The 14085-nt window shown below is 44.5% G+C and overlaps 1 protein-coding gene across 1 annotated transcript in view; it reads left to right on the forward strand.

Annotated features, from left to right (window-relative positions):
* SNX13 (sorting nexin 13) overlaps positions 1–14085 on the forward strand; it is a 1298295-nt gene that overhangs the window by 1005638 nt on the left and 278572 nt on the right.

Raw genomic sequence — 14085 nt, forward strand, 5'->3', positions numbered from 1 at the left:
TCTTTCTATTCTAATTAAAAAAAAAAAAAAAAAAAAAAAAAAGTTTACTTTACCTGTCCATTTTTGTGCATTTAACAATGTCTGAAAATGGTCCAACAAAACTTGAGAAGTGCAAGAAGTGTGGGAATCAGATGCTTTACTCTGATGCCCACAAACTTTGTGTTTATTGCTTGGGTTCAGATAATCTAAATCAAAATTGTATTATCTGTCATGGGTTCAACCCCTGAGCTCTTGCTGATAGAAGGAACAAATTGATTTTATAGGGCTTGCTAACAGCCTCCCTGTCTGGAGTTCAGCCCCCCAAACATAAATCTGAAGACCTTTCAAAAAGGCCTAAACCCTCTGATTCTCCAGCCTCTACTACTTCTGAACCAAGAAGAAAGAAAAAAAAAAAAAAACTGGATCCGAAGCTACTTGAGATTTGACCATCATCGGATCCGATCAGACATATTTCAGATACTTCTGTGCAGAGTCTGCATGTCCTCCCTGCATTTGTGAGAGTTTCCTCCAGATGCTCCAGTTTCCTCCCACATTACAAAGACATGCGTCTGGAGCGTTTCTCCCTGGGCCACCGCTGAAAATTAGCTTTGTTACAAGTCTGACTTTCCCGGATAACAAATGTTTAAAAAAAAAAAAAAAAAAAAAAAGGTTCTACACCCTCGAATATGAAACCCTTGCCAAGGAATACCTGTACACCAAGCCTGGATCAGGTTCCTTCCAGGGTGCCCTCTCCCTTTTTAGAGAGTCTGTCAATATCGCCATCCCCGGTATCTTCTCAGTTCTCCAGGAGTCTCCCAGAAGCAGTTCTGGAGAGTATGATGAGGAAATTATTCACGGAGCAGATTTAAATGGGAGTTCTCATGGTTCCTAACCCTTCAGATCAGGAAGTCTGTCCATCTGCCACTCCAGTTATAGCTCCTTCTCTAACTCAACCTGTGGTTTTAGAGTCCTCTGATCTGAGTGTTCCAGGTCCATCTGGATGTTCATCGTGCATACAGCTACAGTCATAACAGATGGGTTCTCCTGCCGTCAGGCGGGTCCTCGGTCGGCCAAATTCCAAAGTCTAGGTCTGGCGTCGTTTGTCGTCGCTTCTTCCCTGATGTCAGTGCGACAGGGGTATAAAAGAACCAGCCAACGCCATTTTCTTCAGTCTTTCTTGCCGCGCGGTGCCCGAAGCAGAAGCGGTTCGCAAGTGCCGGTCGGCCATCTCCTGAAATTACGAAAATTTTGCAACCGAAGTCTTGGAGTCCTTGGATCTGAGTGTTCCAGGTCCATCTGGTTCAGATCTAAAGAGAATATTGTCTTCTGATCCAACTCTGAGTGCACCAGCTCTGACATTGTCCGAGCCGGATGACTGTTAGAGCCAAAGCTTCCTGATAGACTCTGAGGTTTTTGGAGCCACCTCTTCCTATCTGAGCTTCAGCACTGGACAGCTCGGCTCCGACTTCTGCCTTTGGTGAATTGCTCTTGGGGTAGAGGGAGGCAATGAGCCAGAAACTTGCTTTCTCAGCTCTGTTGGCTTTCTTCTGTCTGGAGTAGTCTGCCTTTGAGATTGTGAAGAGGGTGATGTTCTTCGTGTTTCACTGTTGCAGTCATCACACTTGGGTTATCTGCCTGCAGGTAGCCCTCAGTCGGCCCGAATACCAGTGTCTTGGGATTTCTACGTCGGATGCTGTCGCCTCATCCATGAAGTCAGGGGTATAAAACATGCAGCCGATGCCATTACATATGCTTTCCTTGCCGTGCGGGAGCCCGAAGCAAAAGCAGTTCACAAGTACCAGTCGGCAGCTACCTGAAATTTTCATTTTTCGAGTTTCAAGCCTGAAGCCTTCTAAAACTAAGTACCCCATTGGGAATCCTTATTTCGTGCTCTAACCGATGTCAGAAAAAGTAAATTTTCTTGCCTGTAGAAAGCAAATACCTTACAGAGATTTTCATTCTTACTGCATCACCTGTTTAGGCCCAGACTGCGACATCCCTCGCTGTGGGTTTTGTGCCTTGTTCAACACCCGAACTATTCGTCGTTGGGCTATTTTTGTCTCTAAAATCTTTTGCTGTCATTCTCTGTGTTCTAAAAATGGCTTCGGTAAGTCATCCAACTACCGATCTTCCAAAAAAATGCAAAGATAAAGACAGAGACAGACCACACAAAACTGCTGATGATGCGTCCGTTAAGCTAGTCGCCAGTCCGCCAGTACTCAGTGAGGCATTTTCGCAGCCCTTGTTACCCACTTCTACAGATGCGCAGGCCTCTACTGAGACCCATTCAGAGACCGGTATGCCACGAGATGCTTCTTCGGCTATGGAACCTGTGGATTTCTACCTTGGATGAGTCCGGAGCCACTGTGCAGGCACCGGCTTCTGAGGGTGTATTCAGACCTTCTGATATTTGCATCAGACAGACCACTTCATTAATGACTAAATCTACCAAATTTCTCAGGCCCAGAGTCCACACTATGCCTAGGAAACCGATGACCAAAGAACATTTTCAAGTTCCCATGCCACAGAAACAAATGCTTAGAATGGCTGAAGACCTTATTACTTTAATTAGGGGAAGCCAGCCTTCCTCCTCTAAAAGACAAATAATTTTTTCCTTCTGATTCTTCAGATCATGAGTCTGATGACTCTGACCACTGTGATTACCAGGACATACCCTTATCTACCTATGAGGACTCAGATGCAGAGGATTCAATTCCCTCAGCCCCCCAGATGACCTTTCTTTCGATGAAGCCTTTCATACCCTATGAGAGCATTTCCACTGGGAATGCCAGGACTACCCACAGTCCAAAAAGAGACTCGGGGAATTTTTAGACTTGCCTCAGCATAGGCCTCTAGCTATTCCCCCTGTCCTGGATATTGTCAACGTCTTCATGGAATCCAGCCTTACCCCTGATACTGCTGTGATGGCTTACTGGCTATCTACTGTGACTATAGTGTACAGGGTCCTGGGTTCAAGTCCTGTAAGGGCTGTTTATCTGGGTTGGGAGAGTGGCCTAATGGTTAAGGTGTTTGCCTTACAAACACAAGGTGCAGGGTTTGAGCCTCACAAGGGATAATTGGCTAGGCTTAAAATGGCTCGTAAGGGCAGTTAGCCTAGTACTAATCTATGAACCTATGAACCTATACCTTACCACCGGCTCCTAGGAAGCCTGACAGATACTACAGAGTACCTGACTCTCACAAATTTATCTTTAAAAGTCCCACTGTGGATCCAGAGGCCATTTGCTAGGGACCTAAAGGTATTAAGGGTTCTACAGCCAAAAACCCTACCCCTTCGGACAGGGATTCTAGGGCTCTAGACAGATGGGGTAAGAAGGTATATACCTCTGCAACTCTTGCCATCAGGGCTTTAAATTGCCAGTTTCACATGTTGAAGTACCAGCACCATATTATTGATCTAATTAAACAAAAAATGTTGTTGATTCCTGATTGTGCAGAAAATAAAGACTTAAAAGACTTAATGCATTCTGCAAACCAAGTTGGTAAACATACTTTGCAGTGTGGTTTTGATGCCGTAGAAGCATCTTGCAGGGCTGCTGCCACTGGGTCTGTTCTGAGAAAGCATGCTTGACTGAAGGGACAAATCTTGCCAAACCATGTCAAGGCAAAATTATTTGATGCTCCATTAAACCAATAATGTTTGTTTGACTCTAAAGCAGAAGTTCTTAAAAAGATGGAGGAAAAAGCTAAATCCATGCTAACTGTTAAAGATTTCTTACAGCTACAGCCACCTAGATTCAGTAGGCATTGGCCTTCAAAAAAGTGGTCCTTTCCAGTCCCTTCCAGACCTTCTCAGTCCAAACCCAGGGGCAACAGACCACAAAGACTACAGTCTCAGGGTATGCACAGATCTAAACAATGGAGTGCTCCCTCCTCAAAAACTGGGAATGGTAAGCCACCCCCTATGGAAAACGTTCAGATTGACTTGTCCTTAATCCTTCCCAACCATGCCCAAGTACTTGCACCCATAGGAGGAAAACTCGCTCTGCATGCAAAAAACTGGGAGTATATTACCCAGGATCGATGGGTCTTAAACATTGCATCCCAGGGATACAGATTCTTTTTCCACTCTCTGCAAACCCCAAGCAGATTGCCAGACCTTCTTCCAAACCAGTGGACAGAGGCCCAAAAGCAAGTACTTTCTCTTCTTAGTATCAGGGTTATTCAACCTGTGCCAACAGAACAAAGGGGACAGGGTTTCTACTCCAGGCTGTTCCTGGTGCCCAGAAAAGAGAACTCTTGGCGCCCTGTTCTGGATCTGTCAACCCTAAACACCTTCCTGGTCGTACCAAAATTCAAAATGCTTACACTCCAGCAGCTCTTTCCTATGCTAGCCAATGACTCCTGGCTAGTCACCCTAGACTTAAAAGAAGCTTATCTGCACATCCCCATAAGGGAATCTTGCAGGAAATATCTACGTTTCAGGGCAGGCTCTATGCACTATCAGTTCTCTGTACTTCCCTTTGGCTTATCTACTGTGCCCAGGGTATTCACAAAGTGCCTGGCTCCAGCCATTGCTTACTGCAGGCAGAGAAATATTCAAATTTACCCATACTTGGATGATTGCCTGATTCAGACGGACAGTCAGGAATTGCTACTTCAACACCTAATGTTTGTAAAGAGACTCTTAACTTCTCTAGGGTATACCATCACCGAAAAGAAATTGCATCTGGTACCCAGCCAAAAGATTGTATTCCTGGGAGCAAGCTTGAACACAACTTCCCAGATGGCATTCCTCACTCCAGAAAAGCAGGTTTATTTGACAACTTATTTCAAACTACTGGCCACCCAAACCTATCTGCAAGAAAAGTACTGCAAGCCTTGGGGTTCATGGCCTCATGTATTCTACTGATTCCATATGCTTGCAACCACAACAAGGGATTCCCTTTCTTACAATCCTCCGCCGTCCAAACTCTGACAACAGATGCATCAGACTATGCATGGGGGGGCTCACATGGCAGGCAAATGCATTCAAGGCAAATGGAGCCCAGGACAAATTCACCTGCATATCAATCAAAAAAAAAAATGTTAGCTGTACAGAATGCACGGACAGCCTTCAAATACCTTATCCTGCCAGGACCACTCCTGATAAAGACAGACAACACCACAGTTATGTGGTACATAAACAACCCGGGAGGAACTCACTCTTACCCATTCTGCAGGTTAGCCATGGCTCTGTGGAACACAACCTTAAGCAACCCAGTGCACCTGCAAGCTCATTTCCTGCCAGGCAAACAACATTCACTGGCAGGCAACTTGCGCAGAAATCGAATGGACCCACACGAGTGGAAACTGGAACCAAACTTCTAATACACAGGTGGGGGACACCAGAGGTGGACCTCTTTGTGTCCCCCCCAAAACCATCAGCTAAACAAATTTTGCACCAGAATTCCCCACAGCCAAGCTTGGAAAGTGTCTCCCTTATCCATCACATGGGAAAACCTCTCAGTCTGTGCCCCCCCCTCTTCCCCTCCTTCCAAAAGTACTCAAGATCAAACAGGACAGGCCAACGACGGTCCTTATTGCATCAGACTGGACACGCCAGCACTGGTACCCACTACTACGCAGTCTGACAGCAGTGCCACCCTGGCACCTACATCAGACCCCCTCAGCTGCAAACCCTGAACCTGGCAGCCTGGCTTATTCCCTGAATACATCACCAGCAACCCTCAAACAGGTGCTGGATGTTATCCTTGAGACCAGGAGGCCCAGTACTAGGAAATCCTATTCAGAAAAGTGGAATAGATATTGTTCTTGGAGCCAATCTCAAGGGAAGGACACAGCCGTGCCCTCCTTGCCTCAAATCCTAGATTACCTAACAAGAGCTGCTCCACAAAGGCCTATCCTTTTCATCAATTAAGATTCATGCCTCTGCCATCTCAGCTCATTACAATACTGAGCCACCCCTCTTCTCTCACCCTCTGATCAAACAGTTCCTGAGAGGAGCTAACAATTTAAGACCTCCAAGGAGAGCTCCCACTCCTGCATGGACCTTAACTTTGTACTAGAGAAAACTCACGCTTTCCCCTTTTGTGCCTGCTGCTACAGCAGAGTTAAAATTCCTCTCTTGGAAAACAACCTTACTGCTAGCCATCACTTCAGCAAGAAGATTGTCTAAGTTACAGGCCCTTATGGTTGTAGAACCCTTCATTATCTTCCACGCGGACAAGATTTCCCTCAGCCCTATCCCATCTTTTATGCCTAAGGTGGTATCCAGTGTGGCTTTAAACCAATCCATCCATTTGCCAACCTTTTTTCCTAATCCTCAGAATAAAGGGGAAAGGATCCTGCACTCCTTGGACATGCACAGACAGCTCAGGTTCTACCTTGACAGGACTAAACCTTTCAGAAAATCTGACCAGTCAGCTTTGCTACAGGGGCCGAGGGCAAGGCCATTTTGAAACAAGTCATTTCTAAATGGCTAGCACACTGCATCCATTTCTGCTACAAACACCATGGAAAACCTACTCCACAGGGGGATCAGGCCTCATTACACTGGGGCTATAGCTTTTCTCAGGGGAGTCCCTAACAGGAACATCCTGGAAGCTGCAACCTGGAGTTCTGTACACACCTTCACCAAGCATTGCCACTTACCTATCTTTTTTAATCCAGAGCTGGATTTGCCACAGCAGTCTTGCAAGGTCTGCTAGCCAGCCCTACTACTACTTGACTGCCTCCACCCTTCCTCAGCTTTGGAAATCAACCCAAGTGTGATGACTGCAACAGTGAAACACGAAGAACATAGTACAGTTGTGTACACTTACCATAAATGTAGATGTTAGAGTGTATTCACTGTTGCAGTCCTGGTTCCCCTCCTTCCACCCCCCCCTCCGTCTTTCTATACTTTCTACCTATCCTCTTTTTTTTGCCATATCTTATGGAAATGGTATTTACTTTTTACTGGAGGTGTTCCACACCATTTGATTGCTTCCTATTTTGGGGGCTCCTGACATCTGGGGCAAGAAAAACTGATGTAATGGCGTCGGCTGCATGTTTTATAGCCTTGATGACCTAACATCATGGATGAGGCGATAGCATCCGACGCAGAAATCCCAATACTCTGGTATTCGGGCCAACTGAGACAGGCAGATAACCCAAGTGTGATGACTACAACAGTGAATACACTCGAACATCTACATTTATGGTAAGTGTACACAACTGTACTTTCTCTACTCCAGCAGGTCAGATGGGTCCTTTCCCCTTGGATCCACCCTCTACTTCTCATATGACCTTGCACTGAGATCCTCAACATTCTGCCCCACAGGAGCAGCCAGCCCAAAGCTTCCAGTCTACCCAGCAGGGTATTGTAATCTCTTGTCATGCTTCACTGGACCACCCCACCGAGGAAGTCCCTAAGTAAGAGAAAGTGCAAAAGGAGGCACTTGTACTTGCCTCAAGAGTCGGTCACTGAGGATACTGATTTTGATGAAGGACAGGGGTCACCAAAATCACCACTCGGTGACATCTCATTTGGAGACATTCTTGAGATCCTTAAGCAGAAGGGTGGCTGGTCTTCCCAAGACCGTTCCCCTGAGGAATCAGTATTTCTGGAAGCATTTGGTACTGACCCGTCTACCTCCTGGGTTACTCAACCCACTGATGAACTTGTTGATTTAATTTCCATGCAGGTGTGGAATGAACCTGATATGATTGAGCCAATTTGCAAGAGACCAGACCATATTCTGATTCCACCAGTACGCCAGGAATATTGGAGTAAAGGAGTTCCAGTAGATGCCATGATCATAGTGATGGCTGCAAAAAAGGAACTTGTGGAACAGAGTTCCACTGTCCATCCTCCTAGTAGAGAGTCTAGGGCGATAGACAGATTTGGGAACCATGTATATGCTTCAGCAACATTTGCAATCAGATTGGTGAACTATTTGGCACATTTTATGAGGCTGCAAAGAGATTTCATTAAAGAGTCGTCCATATCTCATTCTGGAACCGGAACTGCTGAGGCTTCATCTTCAGGGGTCTCACAGTTGGCTACCCTAGAAGCTATAACCAATTCATCCTTGAGGCTTATCTTGCATGCTACAGAAGGTGTCTCAAGGACTGCGGGTTTAGATATTTCTATCAAGAGGCATACCTGGCTGCGCCTGTGTGAAGCCCTTCATGTTATCTTGCGTCACTGTGTCAGTGCCCCCTTTGACGGCGCTTCTTTGGCCCCAGAGTAAAGGACACACACTCCAGGTGTGTGAGAGACTAAAAGGCCTTCTCTGAGTGGGCATGTATTTTTCGGCCCCTCAAAGGACCTTTTCCAGGAATCAACAAGGAGGTCGAAAAATGTGGTTCAGAAAATCTCTGGGTCCTTTCCAGGAAGCACGTGGTGGTAGTTCCCCCAGAGGCAGATGGGGGAACAGTAATAGAAGACAAATGCCCCCATGGTAGAGGAAGCCTGCAAAACTGGAGGTCTAGGGATTCCTTTTCCGACCGACCCTTTCAGCTCTCCTCATTGAAGGCCCGATTGCCTACATGTGGAAGTAGTTGGGGGTGGGGGTTGCTTATCTCTGCACAGAACAGCCTGGCTAGATGTAACAAAAGACAGTTGAGTGCAAAGAATTATTTCCAGAGGTTATATAATTCCCTTTTCCCTACCTCCTCCATTGTCAAGACAATTTTCTGATGTTGCAACCAATCAGAAGGATGCCGCAGCACTAGAAATTCAAAAGCTGCTAAAAAAAAGTCATCCCAGAGGTCCCATCACACTAAATCTGGAACTTACTCAAGATTTTTTTTGGGGCTGCCAAAGAAAACAGGAGACTGGAGATCAGTTTTGGATCTCCGTGTACTGAACAGGTTGGTTTGACATACAAAGTTCCAAATGGTCATGGTTTAGTCCATTCATCCCTTTCTGGGCAAGGACAACTGGATAGACCTTCAGAATGCGCACTGTCACATAATGATGAACAGACTATCAAGAAGGTACTTGGGCTTCTGCCTGAGAGCCATTCACCATTAGTTCAGGGCACTGCCCTTTGGTCTCACCACAGTCCCCAGGGTGTTCAAGTACATGGCAGTGGTAGCAGCTCACTTGAGACTGCAAGGATTCCGGGTGTTTCCATATTTAGATGACTGGCTCATTACTGCCCTGACCAGGCAACGACTGGTAGAAGCATGAAATCAGGTGTTACAGACCTGTTCATATCTCAGGATAAATGTAAATTACAAGTCTCATTTTCTGCCAACCCAGAGATTAGAATTCATAGGAGCAGTGTTCAGCACACAGTTTATGGTAGCTTCTTTTCCACTATCAAGAATGCAAACAATAAGGTTGCAGGTCAGAAAGATAATTTGCAGTACCAAAATTTCAGCCCAACTGATTCGGCAAGCCCTGGGGGTTGATGTCAGCAGCAATAATTTTAGTCCCTCATGCGAGATTCTACATGAGAATTCTACAATGGATGCTAGCAACACAATGGTCAGTGCTTTGTCAACCCATGTCAGCGAAGATAAGAATAACCAAGGTATGCAAATGATACCTTTCTTGGTGGATGCAGTCATAACAGCTGTTAAAAGGTCATCCTTTCATCCTCCCACAGCCCAAAGACTTAGTGACACAGCCCAAAGACTTAGTGACATTTCCCAGATTGGGTAGGGGGGACACTTCTGGGGACAACAGTTCAAGGCACTTGGTCCCCCATAGAGGCCAACTTTGCATATCAGTGTTCTGAAGATGAGAGCGGTGCTCTTCACATTTCTAGCATTCCAGGACTCTCTTCCAGTCGGAACAATTGCAGTCTAGACAGACATGTCAATTGTTTGGTACATCAACAAGAAAGGGGGAACCAGGTCTTATCCCCTGTGTTGAGAAGCCCTTAGAGTGTGGCAATGTTACAGTATCTTCCTACTGCTTTCTAATAGCAATGCATACTCTGGGGAAATCCAGTGTGATAGCAGACAAACTGAGCAGGTCCATCTTACTACCTCATGAGTGGTCTATCAACAACAAAATGACAGAAATGATTTTCAGTTGGAGGGGCCAGCCTTGCTGCAATATTTTTGCATATCCCCTGAACAAGTGCAGCAGCTTCTTTGTCCTGATCCCTCCCACCGGTGGAATCACCAAGGGGTGCTCTACTCCACAAGTGCCCCCCCCCCCGGTCTACTGTATACTTATCTTCCAACTCCCCTAATTCCCAAATTCCTTCAGAAAGCAGCCTGGTTGACTAGCAAAGTCATCCTCATTGCACCTTACTGGGCTCGACAGATGTGATTCCCCTTCCTTTGGCCTCATCTACTATACCAACCTTGGATTCTGGATCCAATTCCAGACAACCTGTCTCACCAAACAGGCATGGTTCACCCATGTTTTAAACTAACAGTGTGATTTCTCCAAGTCCTTTAATGGCCAAGCAAGAAATGCTTTCTTCCCCTGTCCAATCTACAGTGGATATGAAAAGTTTACACAACCCTGTTAAAATGACAGGTTTTTGTGATATAAAAAAATGAGACCACAATAAATCATTTCAAAACTTTTCCCACCTTTAATGTGACCTATAACCTGTACAATTCAGTTGAAAAACAAACAAATCTGTTTGGGGAAAAATATAAAAAATAAAAAATATGCAATATGCTGGTTGCATAAGTGTGCACACTCTTAAGCTAATACTTTGTTGTGTGTGCACACCCTTAAACTAATACTTTGTTGAAGCACCTTTTGATTTAATTAATTGCATCTCCAGGAAAGCTGCTCCATGTGTCACTCTTTCTCTTCCAGGGTTCTCCAAGAGAGAAAGAGAAAATTGATAGAGGTTTACTTAAACCTTCTTTCCAGGAGGCTTTGAGCGACCAAGTTGGAACCAGTAAGTCCTCAAAGTCTTCCAAGACTTCTACATCTGAGGTTAAAAAATCAAAAAAGTCTTCGACACTGGCTCCACAGACCTCGGAGCTGACTGTCTTATCCTTTTGGAGCCAATCCCTGGTTTTGGAACCGGTATCCGAAATACCTAAATTTCCACTTTTACAGTCGGTACCACCTTCGATCCATTCATCTCAGTCTTCGATTAGCCTTTCAGATTTGGATGTGGATCATGTGGTGCAGAAGCTTTTACAGCCACCGGCCTTTGCTAAATTCTTATTGGCTCCGCCCCAAGCGGCTTTGGAACCAAAGACCCTTTTACCAGCTACTACTCTTCCTCCTCTGAGCCATACCAGTCGGAGCTGATGCCTGCTCCAGTGTCTTCGGCATGGTTTACTCTGACTTCCTCTGTGTCAATCGAGGAATCTAAGAGCCGACACTCTCTGGTCGGGTCCACGGAGGATAGTCGGACCGACTTGTCTGTTCCGACTCTGCCTCTCGGGGCTTCAGCTCGGATGAGCTCAGCTCCTACCTCTGGCTCGGATGTTCAACTTGCTGCCATTTCTAATTTTCACCTTGGATTTGAAGGATTGAACACTGTCACACAAACTATCCAAAGCCTTTCTCAAAGATACCTTTCACCTCAGACCACCTGTGAAATCTCCCTATACCCCATGGAATCTAAATTTTATGCTTTCTCGCATTATTCTTCCTCCATTCAAACCAGCCTCCTCATGTGACCTCAAATTTTTGTCATGAAAAACTATCTTTTTAGTAACTATCACTTCTGCCTGCAGAGTTTCAGAGCTTCAAGCCTTGTCCATTAAGCCTCCTCATTTGATTTTCCATGCTGACAGAGTTTCACTTCGAACTAACATTTTTGCCTAAAGTTTGCACTGAAGCTAATCCTAATTAAATTATTGATTTGCCAGTTTTCTTCCCCAGTCACTCCAACAGTTTAGAATATATGCTGCACAAACTTGATGTTTATAGACCGTTCAGGTTTTACTTGGATAGAACAAAAGATTTTAGAACATCTGAATAGCTTTTCGTTTCTTTCTCAGACTCCAGAAAAGGTCTGCCAGTGGCTAAAACAACTCTAAGTGGTTATCTGATTGTATCACATTTGCTTATTCAGCTGCTAATATGCCCTTACAACATAAAATTAAGGCTCACTCCACCAGAGCAATGTCTACATCCTCTGCCTTCCAAGACCGAGATGCTAGATTCTTCCTGGTTGTTCAACCCTTCTTTAGCTTTCTCTTATGGAGTGATAGAATGACATATGGTATTATACGCAGCAAACAAACAAGATCTGAGGTAACTCTAGGTGCATGATGTGATAGGGACTTGGCCTCGAGCTATCTGAAGACCTCGAGTTTTGTAGTAGGCCGACTCAGAGCCGAGGATCGGCTCTGAACCCATCTATTAGAATGAAGGCGAGATGAACAACTCACTTGGAATATTATGATAAGTACATAGCTTCTTTTTTTTCTTGTCATCAAGGAAAGGTAAATGTGGCTATGGGAAGCAGATTTAATACAGAGATAGTCACAGTAACTGTTTATTTTGTCTTAGACCTGACCATGATTACAAGGACTATCCTGTTTGTAAATCTTTTGGTCCAAAAACCTTGAGAGGTCAGTCAGCTTCCCTAAAAGTCTATTTAGAAAATCAGAGATTAAAGGAGCTTGTATGTGGGGTATGATGACCTCGGAGTCTTCCCATTCGGACATTCCTCTGTAGCCAAGAAAGAAACTAAAGAAGTCCAGACCTGAAGAGCTATTGTCCAGTTGGATCAATACATCTCTATTGTGGCACTTGATGAGCCCTCAGGCCACCTGGTTAATAACTGATCCTGCTGTCTTGACCCAATTGGATGCTGATGACGCACAGCAGTTAGGGACGTCCAGCATCACTGAAGAGACAGCCTGCATGGTTGGAAAGGTGTAAAAACTGCTAATCATGTGTGAGGGACCCAGGGGCATACCTCAAATCTTAGTCTCTGAGGAAGTTCTCAGTACCCTTATAAAGGTACATCAAGGGTTGTAACTACCCTAGTACGTTTCTGTGCATGTTCCAAGGAAGACAAAACAAAAAAATTAAACACTCTTCACCTTCAGCTTCTACTCCTAGGGATCCTGAAAAAGTGTGTGGTAGTATTTTTCCCAAGAATTGTTGAAGGCTGTTATGCCTGTAATATCTTCTCATTTACTTCCTTCTCCTGTTTCTTCTTCACCTTATAAGAAGACCAGGGAATTCATTTGAAGAAGAGGACTGTTGGACTTCCAAGATGGCTGCACATTCAATAACCGCTTAATTCTAGCTCTCCCAATGTGAAAACAGAAACTCTGCAGTGGACTTTTGTGTTTCTGGGTAAATTTCAGTAACTGGCTAGTAAGTGTACTACCTGGATGCTAGGAAAAAATATGGAGAACCTGAAAAAAAAATAAGCTACAGAAAGTGAGGAAAAACACTGACAGAGAAAAGTGCTGCAGCTGTTCAGCAAAAAGCAGTGCTAGCTCCAGACATGGCTTCCAGTAACCTAGAGGAAAGTATAAAAGAACTGCACACAGACATAGTTAATATAAACAAAATACTGATGGAGTATATCAGCTTAAAAAGGCTAAAAAAAAATGGAAGAATGTTTAAAGAGATATTCAGATGAGGTGATAAAAGTGCAAAAATCGAAGGTCGAAATGAAGAGGAGGCTGGTTTGTATATGAGACTGCTCAAGAAGAGATGTTTCAAAAAATATAATAGAATTAGAGGACAGAGCACATAGGGAAAAACTGATATTTTCATTGTACCAGAGAAACTGGAAGGAGCAGACTGTATTAATTTTATGAAAGCACAAATAAGCAACTGGACTAGTATTCCACAGCAGAAGTTAATTGAAAGGGCACATTGTGTGCATGCTCCAAACCTGGCTATGAGAAACCAAACTAGACCTTTGATAGTAAAGATGCAGTACTGCCAGTACAAGGAGCTGATTGTGACAAAACTATGGCAGAACAAAAAAGTACTAAAAGTGGGAAACAGCACAGTGTTTGTGGGGAATGACTACTCACTGTTCACCAGCCAGAAGAGGAGTAAATTTATTCCACTATTCGGAGAATGTCAAGAAGCAGACATGATATTCAAACTGCTATACCCAGCTATCTTCAAAATATTCTTCCCTGGAGGGGAAAAAATCATTTTTTGATGAAGTACATGCTTAGCAGGAAGTACAAAAGTTTGTCTTACAAAAAGTGAGCTGTGAAATGGAAAGAGATTCTGCTTCT

Source organism: Protopterus annectens, chromosome 3.part0 (assembly GCF_019279795.1).
Source record: "Protopterus annectens isolate FY-2018-M chromosome 3.part0, PAN1.0, whole genome shotgun sequence".
In the NCBI taxonomy this organism is placed as follows: domain Eukaryota; kingdom Metazoa; phylum Chordata; order Ceratodontiformes; family Protopteridae; genus Protopterus; species Protopterus annectens.